This window comes from Diplotaxodon limnothrissa, linkage group LG3 (assembly GCF_057381915.1).
Source record: "Diplotaxodon limnothrissa isolate DT_005_m linkage group LG3, D_limnothrissa_male_GT1.1, whole genome shotgun sequence".
Lineage (NCBI taxonomy): Eukaryota > Metazoa > Chordata > Actinopteri > Cichliformes > Cichlidae > Diplotaxodon > Diplotaxodon limnothrissa.
The window spans coordinates 18,945,132-18,956,679 of record NC_140598.1 but is presented as its reverse complement, the minus strand read 5'-3'; the positions used below and the strand labels follow the sequence as shown (position 1 = coordinate 18,956,679).

The following is an 11,548-nucleotide window of genomic DNA, read 5'->3' as shown; positions in this document are numbered from 1 at the left end:
CATGTGTGTTGTCCTACTAAACCACTGGCAAAAGACTTTTTAAACCTACTTGATGCTTTTAATGTGTTGCAGTCTGTCACAGGTCCCACTCATAAACATGGACACACTCTGGTTTTGTCTCATGGTTTACCTGTTTATAATCTTCAAATTTATGATGTCGTCTTTCCTGATCATTTGCCTGTATTGTTTGAAACTTCTCTTCCCTGTAACATCACTACTTGTGTCCTCCTACTGCTTCTCGCATGTTTAAACCATCAAGTGTCGCCCAGTTTTCTACCCCCTTTATTTTTTTATTATTTCAGAATTGTTGTCTTGAGGCCAAGAAAGATGCCAAGCGGATTTATTTTACCAAGTGGATCATCATGGCCTTGCCATATTGGTCCATTTGATTGACCTTTATTATAATTATGGATTTATTTTATTTTCAGTTGCTACAAACAGGACAGACATGACTGTGGGATAGGACAGGGAGAAAGAATGAAAGAAAGAGAGGGAGAGAAAGAAAACCAAAGGGGAGAAGAGACGGTGAGAAGGGGGGAAGAGAGAAAGAAAAACAAACAAAACACCTGGATCACCTGTACGGAGAAAAAAAACAGAAGAGAAAGCAAACAAAAAAAAAAGAGCAACATAATAAAAACAGCACCATCACAATAAACTAGCTAGCAGTAGATATCAGTAGTTACTAAACATTAAACGATATTGTGCAGCACGCAAGATAGACAGCGCACAGTGTGCTTTGAGGCAGCAGCCAAGAAAGCTGTAGTCCACGTCTGTGAACACCCATGCGTACACCTGTGTGCATACCTGTGTGGATCAGCATGCTTGCATTCCAAAGGTTTCTCCATGTAATGATCTGCTAGGGAGTGTGGGGAGTCGCAGCCCCGTCCTCCAGGGTATGAAGCAGGTATGGAGGAGATCCAGGCCCCAGACATCCAGAGGCCCCAGAGTACGAGGACCCGAGGAGGACCACCAAAGGGGGGGAACCGTGCCACCCTCCTGGGAAGAGCTGAGTAGAGCCCCAAAGGAGAGGTCACCCCGCAGCTACGGAGCAGAGGCCAGAGGGGGTTGCAGTGGCGTGCCCGCGGGCTCTGCCGGCAGCCAGCTGTGCCAGAGAGGACCGAGCTTCAGGCCCAGAGGCCTGAGGGCATCCCACCCCCTGGAAGGGGCCAGCCGGGCCACAGGCGCCAGGCCCCGCCCATTCTACTTTTAAATACTCTAGGATCAACAAGTAGGCCTGCAGTGTGAGAGCGAGGGAGAGAGAAAGGGGACGTGGCCCGGGTCAGAATCAAAGCCAGGCCAGCTGCTCTCCACCTCGTGGCACATGGTCACCTGCTCATCCTAGTGAGCTCCACCAGCAGCTCTTTCACACAGTTTACACTGTCAAACACTGTGTGTGGACCTCAGCTAACAACAGGCTACATTTAAGTCTGGACTACAAGCTTTTATATTGAGGAGATTTTTCACTGTTTTTATTCCATCAGCAGCTCAACATCATGAGCAGCTTTGACATAAAGACATCAAACTCAAGCTGACTTTAAACTGGATCGACTTTTAATACAGGGGCTCAAAAACAACAACATCTTTATTATATATCAGGACAAAGTCATTTTATATTTATATTTTATACTGTAACTGGAAATGATACACATGAATCTGATTTTGCTTTGGATTTATCTTCTGTTTTAGATCAACTTTGATCACTTAGAGCCATCTTGAGTCTGTTTGTTCTAACTTCTCACTAACATCTCAGATGATTTCTGATCCCTGCTGTTCCCCATCTGCCCTGTAGGTGGCCTCAGTGTGCCTCAAACCATTTACAGATGATTACGTGTTGTTCACAGTTCATATTTAATCAGAAGACGTGGGATGTTGAAGCAGTTTATACACCTCCATCCATCCATGAACATGTAAGAAATCAAAGGTTTGCTTCATGTCTGAAATATGTAGAAAATATTTATTTATTTTATTATTTCATTATTTCATTCACAGGAGGTCAGAGTGTCGCACAAACAGCTTTAACTGCACAACGTCACACTTTAAATCATGTACAGACAAACCTGTGTGTTTGATTTATGGAGAAATAATAAAGACGTGTGTACAGCTGTCCATAAAGCAGCTTCTCACACAAACTCTGACACTTCACTCACTTTAATTCAAAGCTGCGTAATAAAGAGCTGTGGCTGCTATGAACTGCTGAGGATGACTGCATGAAGCTCGCAGCTGAAGTTTCATTCGTCTATTTTAATGTTAATGTTGCCTTTTTAAGTCTGTGTGAGGATTTTAATGACACACATTAAAGGAGCTTCTTTGATTCAAACCAAATTCATGTTGATTTTCAGCCTGAAATGATAAAAACTTCAATAATTCTGTTTATAATCATCAACCTGGAGACTAATGAAAAGTATGATGGTACTTTGATTTGGAGCCTTTTTCAGCTTTATCTAACCAGATTCTTACTCTGAATCATTATCTTGGCCTCCAGTAACACTGTGAGACTTGTCCAGGACACAACCACTAAAATCTGATGTGGGGAAAATGAACAGAGGGAGTGATTTTTTAAGTCTGATTTCAGACCATGTAAGTAGTAGTTAAGCCAGGAGTAGGGCAAAACGTTTATGGCCCCGAAGTTCTATTTCCCACAACATATTGCTAGACTAGTAAGCAAAAACTTTTCTGTGATTAGTCTGGCAGATTTGGGTTTTTTTGTTTTAGTGATAGGTTAATTCTGCCAGTTAGGTTTGGGTTGCTTTCCTGTTTTCAACAGAGGGAGTTTTTCTATAAATGGACATGTCCAGAACTGGGCCCATTATTTTTGTAACGGTGCACTTAGAGAAAATCTGTCAGGTGTCACCCTCATGGTGATGATGTTTTGATGATTTAATAATCAGCTCTCTTTTTTCTAATTTTTGTTCTAAGCAGGCCTGCAAGATTGAATTAACAGCGCTTTAAAACATTTTCGTGACAGCAAATATAAGGTGAGCTTCTCTAGATTACAATGGGCTGAGGAGAAGGCTGTGGGAACCCGATCAGTGTGTGACTTCCTGTCTAAAAGGATTGCAGCGAGTCAATCCAGTCCAAAATCATAAACAATTGCTTTTTCTTTTAAAAATGATGACGTGATCTTGCTGGTGATGGAGACTGGAATAGGTTGTGTGTCTCCACTATCAGCAATATCTCGTGTGAATGCGTGTGAGTGAATGTGTGACTGGACTGACGATGTGGACTGAAGTGTTGACTGACTTGACACAGACAAAGACCGGACCAAGGTTAGGATTAGTAAATGCTGACAAACAATTCACCACGCCGGTAAGAAAAGGGTGGATGCTTTACTTTGTTTTGCTTTTGGCAGGAGCAGGAGGATGAGCGAGACCGGAGGGGGAGACTGTAGGTTCACCTGAGAGTGTGGAGCGGCAGACTTAACCCTTTGGCTGCTAATTTTGGGTTTTGCTGATGTTTGCTTGGTTCGTGTTACCATTAACCATAGCAGGCCACTGTAGAAGTCAATTAAATCTTATAGAGGAAAATAGTCAGAACCAAAACAATATTTAGGAATTACATAGGGGAATGGTAGAGTAAGACATTAAAATACAGTTATGGAATAACAAACACTGGTCCAGGTGTCCGAGGTTTTTTCCCTTTAAAATAGTAACGTATTAAAAAGAGAGCACAACCGGTAGGGGCCTGTGATAGGACGTGGTATTGCAGGAAAACACGAGCAAAAAAAAAAGAAAAATGGGGTTTTCAAATGTCAAGTTCATGCTAACACTCGTGTTTTGTTTCTAGGTAGTTCTGGGGATGCAGGCTCTGGGTGGAGCCAGAAGTTCAACAGATTTGACATGATAATTAAACTGATTTCATTTCTTAACACAGGTTTGCAGGCCCAGAGCAAAGATACTCGAGAGGAGAATTGTTGAGGTGTTCTAATACGACTAACCTTTTTCTTTTAATTTCGTAGATGTGGTGAAGCATTTTCATTCTATGTGACACATAAAATGTGTCAAAGGGGGAATTTTAGGTTTAATTTGAAACAATGGATTATATGATCAGTGTTGACTTTTCAAAGTCAAAGTCAAAGTCAGCTTTATTGTCAATTCTGCCACATGTACAGGACATACAGAGAATAGAAACTACGTTACTCTCAATCCCTAGATAAAATAGCAAATGAACATTTAAATATAAGAGTGATTAAAAATGCAAGTAAAATAATTAAAAAGTAAAAATTTAAATAATATAATACAATTTTACATATAACAAGAAAGCTATACAATATACAATATAATGAGTAAATGACATTGAGTGCAAACCAGGCAGAGTAGTGCAAATGGGCAAATAGTGCAAATGGAGATTTGGTAATGTACGGTAAGAGAAAGTGTAACAACAAAGTCTTATGAGGTAGTGGCAGTCCAATGCTCCACAAAGTGACTGGTAACTGGTGCAGGCCAGTGAGTGAGTCAGAGAGAGAGTGTGTGTGTGTGTGTGTGTGTGTGTGTGTGTGTGTGTGTGTGTGTGTGTGTGACAGAGTTCAGTAGGACCGTGGAGGAGAGAGGGGAGAGGGGGGCAGAATCGGGAGGGAGTTAAGCTTCCTGACAGCCTGATGGATGAAGCTGTCCTTCAGTCTGCTGGTCCTGGCCTGGAGACTCCGCAGTCTCCTCCCCGACGGCAGCAGCTTGAAGAAGCTTTGCATTGGGTGCGTGGGATCAGCCGCTATGCAAAGGGCTTTTTTAGTGAGACGGGTGCTGTAAATGTCCTGGAGGGAGGGGAGAGAGACACCAATGATCCTCTCTGCAGCTCTCACTATGCGTTGGAGGGACTCCTGAAGTCCACGACAATCTCCTTCGTCTTCTCCACATTCAGAGAGAGATTGTTGTCAGCACACCACGTGGCCAGGCGTCTCACCTCACTTCTGTAGTCGGTCTCATCCCTGTTGCTAATGAGACCCACCACCGTTGTGTCGTCCGCAAACTTGATGAAGAGGTTGGAGCTGTATGATGGAGTGCAGTCATGGGTCAGCAGAGTGAAGAGGAGGGGGCTTTTTGGGTGTTTGATAATTTAGGTACAGTAAAACCTACGTAGAAACAATAGTTTTCATGTTTAAGCTTAACTGATTAGAATAAATGAAATCCTGTTTAGAAGATAAAATGCCTGTGTTCATGAGAAGCTGAGTACTACACTTAAAGGGAACTGTGGACAGCAGGCTGAATGAAACGTATGCTTTTGTGAAAGAAGGGAAGATGTTAAGATTGAAAATGTTTGATTTCTTTTTTGATTTATTTCACTAGAATAAGCGATTATAATAATTTTTCATACACACATTGCAATTGTGATCATAGGAATTGCCACTCAGTCTTGTGAAGGTCATAAGCTTCGTTCATATATAGGAGGAAAATGTAGGAAAATGGCTTAGAGTGCAGAGGGGTAAATGCAAAATCGCTTACACACATAAATAATATTTTGACTAATCGTCTAGATCAGAGAGTCCTGAATATAAAAATCTGAACCAACTTTGAGTAACTAGAAGAACAATGGATGAACATATTAGATTATTGAGGCGTCGCACAGAGGTGTTTTCCTTTTCTGTCCTTTACAGAAGGAGCAGATTCCACAACCACAGCAAAACCACGAGGGGGTTGGCCAGAATCCAGGAAGCACCAGACCAAACAGATCTGGCCAATAAAGGGGGGCACGGATGTGACCTAAAAGAAGCATAGATCTCAGAAAATTGCCCGTCCCAGAAGATTAGTTGTTTGAACTGTAAAGAAGGTCAAAAAGCTCGTTAGACAGAGGTGGTGGTCATGCTGGATATGGTCTACCTGTTAAAGGGGGCAAAGGGACAATTAAGTGAACTGTAAGTTGTGTGCTTAGAAACCAGGAGTAATTTTAAAGAGGAAACGGTTTAACTCTATAGAGACTGTTTCCACAGATTGACAAAAGTAATCTAGGACCTTTTACTAGGAAAAGCTAATTATATCTGTTTGGATTTTACCGTGCGCAGTGAGGGAAGTCAGAAGTGGGTTTAAACTGTGACGCTGGGTGAAAAGGGGGTGTTAGGAAATAAAGGTAGGACAGCTCACAGCCCGGTGTAGACACAAGGTGCTGTCTTAGAGCTTGACTTATTTGTTTGATTTATTTGTTGGATAGAAGTAATTATGCCACAATAATAAGGGAACATTGAAAATACACAACCCGTTGAGGGGACGGATGACGTGTGTTTGGGCAAGTGAAAGGTTTCATTTCGTTTAGTATGACTCCTTTGGTTAAATTCTTAGCTATTATTCTCACATGCAAGTAAAGTTAAGGGGATAACTTAGGTATTATGTCGTCTCTCTTTAGGAAAGATGAAAAGGGTGGAGCTGTTACGGAATAAATATATATTCTTAGTGGTTATTTTCTGTTTATATTGTTTTATAGAGGCCAGTATAGTAAAACGCCACTTTGAGTTATAATGTGTGCTAAAGGTCACAGAGTACTATGTAAGACAGGAAACTGCAGAAGACGCTTTGTGCAGGCCTGCAGAGTACAGGGAGTGAAACTAGGCAGAGTGCACTGAGTTGTTTTGATCAAAACTGTGTGTGACGTATAAGAGAACTATATTATATGCATTGAGAAAGTGTCCGAAGCAAGGAAATAAAGGTAAAATTAAATACACCAATGTAAACGGAGAGGTGCAAAAGAAAGGCACCTTTTAAGGAGATGCCTTTTTAGAAAAAAAAAGAGGAAAAAGGCAAAATGGGAGCTAGGGGAGAGACTCCACTGAATACATACTGTATTTAACCCACCTACTAATGCACACACATGCAGTGAGGTCAAAAGTCATCTCAGAACGGACAGAACACAGAAGCTGATGCAGGTTTTATCTGCGGAGAGGATGGACACTGGAGAAAGGACTGCCCCTATCGGTGTCAAAACCAAAGTGGATAGCACTGTGAACATGGAGCAGTGGTGGTCACAAACAGACTGAAAGGAGGAGGGCAGGACCGTGGGGCACCCTTCAGGCTGTTGTTTATCGAAGACACCAGAAACGGAAAGTGATGCACACACACCCACTCACACAGTATAAAGTGACCTACACACACTGACTCAGCATGAAGTGATAAACACATACACAAACATATGTACACACGTTGATTCAGTGAATAAAATGACAAACACACCAACACACTGACTCAGTGAAAAGTGATGCACGCACGAACACACATGCACATGCTGGTGCAATGCAACGTGCAGACGGTGGGTGGACGATGGCTGTTGTCTACACCAGATCATTCCTTACCTCAGTTGCATGTCACGTTCTTTTACATGGTGTAAGATGTTGTGGTGGGGCATGGTCTGCGGTGCCGTGCGGACGCACCTGCACGGCATCCGCAATCATGCCCGCCGTGTTAAAACACGGGGACTCAGGGGTTGGTGTGGTTGTGGTGTGACGTGAATTAAATAAAGATGGCTCTGAACGTTGCTCCGTGGTCCCGCCGTGCCTTATTCACGCCACAGATGTGAAGATTCATGTGCTCGTTTGTGCTGAGGCTTTTTTTTTTACTTTCCTCAAAGCTCTCCTATAGAAGCTCAGTTTGATTGCAGTTGACTGCCGGTAGGGGTTCACTGCCAGTTTTAATGGCTTGCTTTTATGTGGCAGGTTACAGACATTCAGTGAAAAATAAAGGCATTAAAACATGAGTAAAACAGACATTAAAATATACAAGAAATTAAAACAAAATTTAAAAAAATAAAAAAAATATTTAGAGCGACCAAAAGCTGACTAAAGGTGACTCTGGTATCCAGGACCTGTACCTCTCAAGAACCAGAAAACAGGCAGGGAATATCATCACAGACCCCTTTACACCCTGCACACAGACTTTTTGATCTGCTGCCCTCTGGCAGACGGTACAGAAGCCTGCAGACCAGGACCACCCGACATAGGAACAGTTTCTTTCCCCTTGCCATTTCCCTCCTAAACAGTTGAACTGTCACACTGCTCACACTGCTAGACTGCAACTGCACCTTATGTACATTCTGTAGTATTCATTCCTGTCATCCTGTATTTTATGTATATAAGATTTAGATTGGTTATGGTTGGATATGTGTGTATGTATTGCGTTGTTTACATACTGTTGTGATTTACATTGCTGTGCTTGAGAGCCACCATCTACTGGAACCAAATTCTTTGTATGTGTATCAGAATCAGAATCAGAATACTATATTGATCCCTAGGGGGAATTATGTTGGTTACAGTGCTCCAGTACAAACAGTAAAAAAGAAAGACAATGCAAGAAGTAAGAAATAGCATAATATATACATATATATAGAGCTGGGCGATAGAACGAGAACGATATGTATTGTGAAATAACTTTTTCTCGATAGAAAAGTTAAACTATTGTGACAGGCCTCATCTCTCTTGTTTCCTGTGTGCAGACTCTCGTGTTTTATTAGTATTATTGACAATTTAGTAGTCTGTTTTGTTTGTTCTATTTTGAAACTTAAACGCTTTAGTGGCTGCCTTTTGTGTAGTTTGCAATATTTGCCTTTATTTATCTAAAAAAGTCTCATGTTCCTTAAGTACATCTACCCTGTTGAACTTAATATGGGAAATAAATATTTAAATCAAAACAAGCTGCTGATTATTTCACATTTTACTTGTGAGCAACGGCACATTTAAATCTTACAAATATAGTCATTTGGCTTATATTGTGATAGATATCGTTATCGCCTGAAATGAAAAAACATATCGTGATATGCAAAAATCTTATATCGCCCAGCTTTATATATATATATATATATATATATATATATATATATATATATTAGGGGTGCAACGATATTCGTATCGATATTGAACCGTTCGATACAGTGCTTTCGGTTCGGTACGCATATGTATCGAACAATACAACATTTTTAATTTATTTTATCAACTTTCCTTCTGACAATGCTGTCTGTGTTGAGCGCTCAGTGAATCTGCGTTCGACTACTCCGCCTAGGCTGCACTGTCGAGCGCAGATCCACTGAGCGCTCAACACAGACAGCATCGTCAGAAGGAAGAGCGCAGGGCAAGTTAACTTGCAACATGGCAAATTGAACCTCCCCCACCCTCATTCAGATCTGGCGTTTGGAACTATTTTGGTTTTCATGTGACGTATGACCCTGATGGTAAGCGCGTCATGGACTAAAGTAAAACAGTATGTTGGATGTGCCACGCAATGCTTAATTACATGGGTGGGAACTAGTGTGTTAGCGCAGTTAGCTCGTTAACGTGTTGGCCGTCTAGCCCCACGCACGGGGCGATCAGGGGTAGCTCGTTAACGGAGATTTGCCGTGTTGTGGCGTTAAGATCATTTCAACGAGATTAACGCTGACAGCACTAGTGGGAACAGAGACATTTCTCTGTAATAAACTCTCTTTTCCAAAGATGAGTGATTCCTCAATCAGATACAGGGCTCGCAATATCGCTAGCCCGACGTCCTGGTGTTAGCGATTTTTCCAGTCGGGCTACCAAAACAGATTTCCAATGTTACCATGTGTTTGTGTATGTGTAATGTCTTTACTTATACTGGTCAATAGACTTTAGTGAACACATTATTGAAAGGTGTTATTGATAGGGTTGTCTAGCACAACCCTATTGCTGGAACAATCAGAGACAATTGTACTGCCTCTAGCAAAGCACTGGACACCAGGCAGAACACTCTGTGTGATCTCGTGCACGAGGGAGATGCCTGTGACGAGCGCTGTTCCTGCCACTTGAACCCCAGTCACTCTCTGTCAGCTCCCTCGTAGCACTGCCCTTTATTGAGGTTATGTGAATATGCTTAGGTCATTAACATATGACATCTTACACCAGCAAAGAGTACCTTGTCTGTGTTAGTGTAGGTATGTGTGTGTATGTGTGTGTGTCAAGATATGGCCCTCTGAATGCCTCCTTAAAAAGGCGGTGCCAGGAGTCCAGCGGTCCACCTAAAGAAAGGGCTCCTATACTTGAACAGATAGACAGTAGGTGTCCACCTATACCATAAATCAGAAACAGAAGATACCACCTTTCTCATGACCTTAGGATGTGTGTGTATGCCAGAACACTCTGGAAGGCACACAGTCTTTTCAGACTACTATGGATCAGACCTTTATCATTATACAATTGATTCTGTACCGCTAAGCATATATGATTATATATTTCTAAGTATAATTGACAATCAAACAATATAAATATGACAGTTATACATAAATTAAAAACAGTTTTTCAAGTATCTTTATTCCTCTGAAGCAGCTGCATTATAACCAATCTTGTCCTCTGTGGCCATTTAAAATAGCCTAAAATAACTGTTGTTATATTTGTTGCAGTTTCTGCTCCTCTTGGACACACGACTGTTGAAAAGACATATTTGATTTTCGATGTGACTTTTAACTGGATAAATATCAGATATATAAACGTCCCTCTGCAACAAGTCCAGCTTCTACCTCATGATAGGAATGTTTTTGTGGCTCAAGATGACCTGATATCTTTCATGATGGATACATTTGACTCATGTTTCACATATTATAGACCAACAAGTGCCCTTCTCAGTGTGAAGTGAACTGGAGTCTGTCTGTACTGGATCTGGATTCATCATCGTCCCTCCAACAGCGACATAGTGATCCGGCTCACCAATTGGTGAAAACGACCTACCGAGCCTGCTAGAAGGTGCAGGAGGGCCAATCTGAGCTAAAATTATGGAGCTAATAACTGCTAATAAAGCCAATTGATGGACCGATAACATGTATATTTAATGTCAGCTCCCTCCAAAATAAGAGTTTTTTTAAAAACTCAGACTGAGGTCTTATTTTGAAAGCCAGAGTTTGTTGAAGCTGTTTCCTGAAGGGGGACCCTGAACAATTAGAAAAAGCAGATTTTAAAACACTTAATGTCATCTGTGCTCATTAAACGGACATCATGCAGTTTATCTTCAAACCAGCAGAGGGCCACATATCACCAACAACGAAGAGTTCAAGAAGATGTTTGTGCCATCAGAGCTGTACGTATTGATCTGATCAATATTGAAGTTCATGTTTCTGTGATTGGTAGTGATGTGTCAGTCGCGAACGAAACGGCTCTTAGAGCCAGATCTTTGAAGTGAACGACGCGAGCCGGCTCCTTATTGGGATCCGTGGGTTTTTTTTTCTTTCTCTCACCCTCTCTCTCGCACTATTTTTCCCCTTTCTCTCCGCACGCGACTTGTGCTTTGCGCTGCAAACACAGGGGAGGGGCGGTAGTTACACTCACAGTAGAGCAGGAGGGAGAGAGAGAAAGAGACTCAGGGACAACAACATCACATTAGAAAGGTATAGTAATCATCCACAACTATTTTCAGTTGCGGGTGATAAAGGATTCAGAAAGTTTATTCTTGCAGGCCCATGCATCTTCTTTTTGTTTTCATATTTGATTTATTTATTACATTTTATGTGGAGTGAATAAATGAAAGTATATTTAAAGTATATTTACGGCACGTACAAAGCCCGAAGCACGTAAAAACTCCAAAATACGTAAAAACTCCAAAACACGTACAAACTCCGAAGCACTAACAAAACCAAA

The 11,548-nt window shown here is 41.5% G+C and overlaps 1 protein-coding gene across 1 annotated transcript in view; it reads right to left on the bottom strand.

The window, feature by feature from the left end:
• Nucleotides 1–11,548, bottom strand: part of LOC146634784 (neoverrucotoxin subunit beta-like) — a 368,566-nt gene that overhangs the window by 219,707 nt on the left and 137,311 nt on the right. The window lies entirely within an intron of this gene.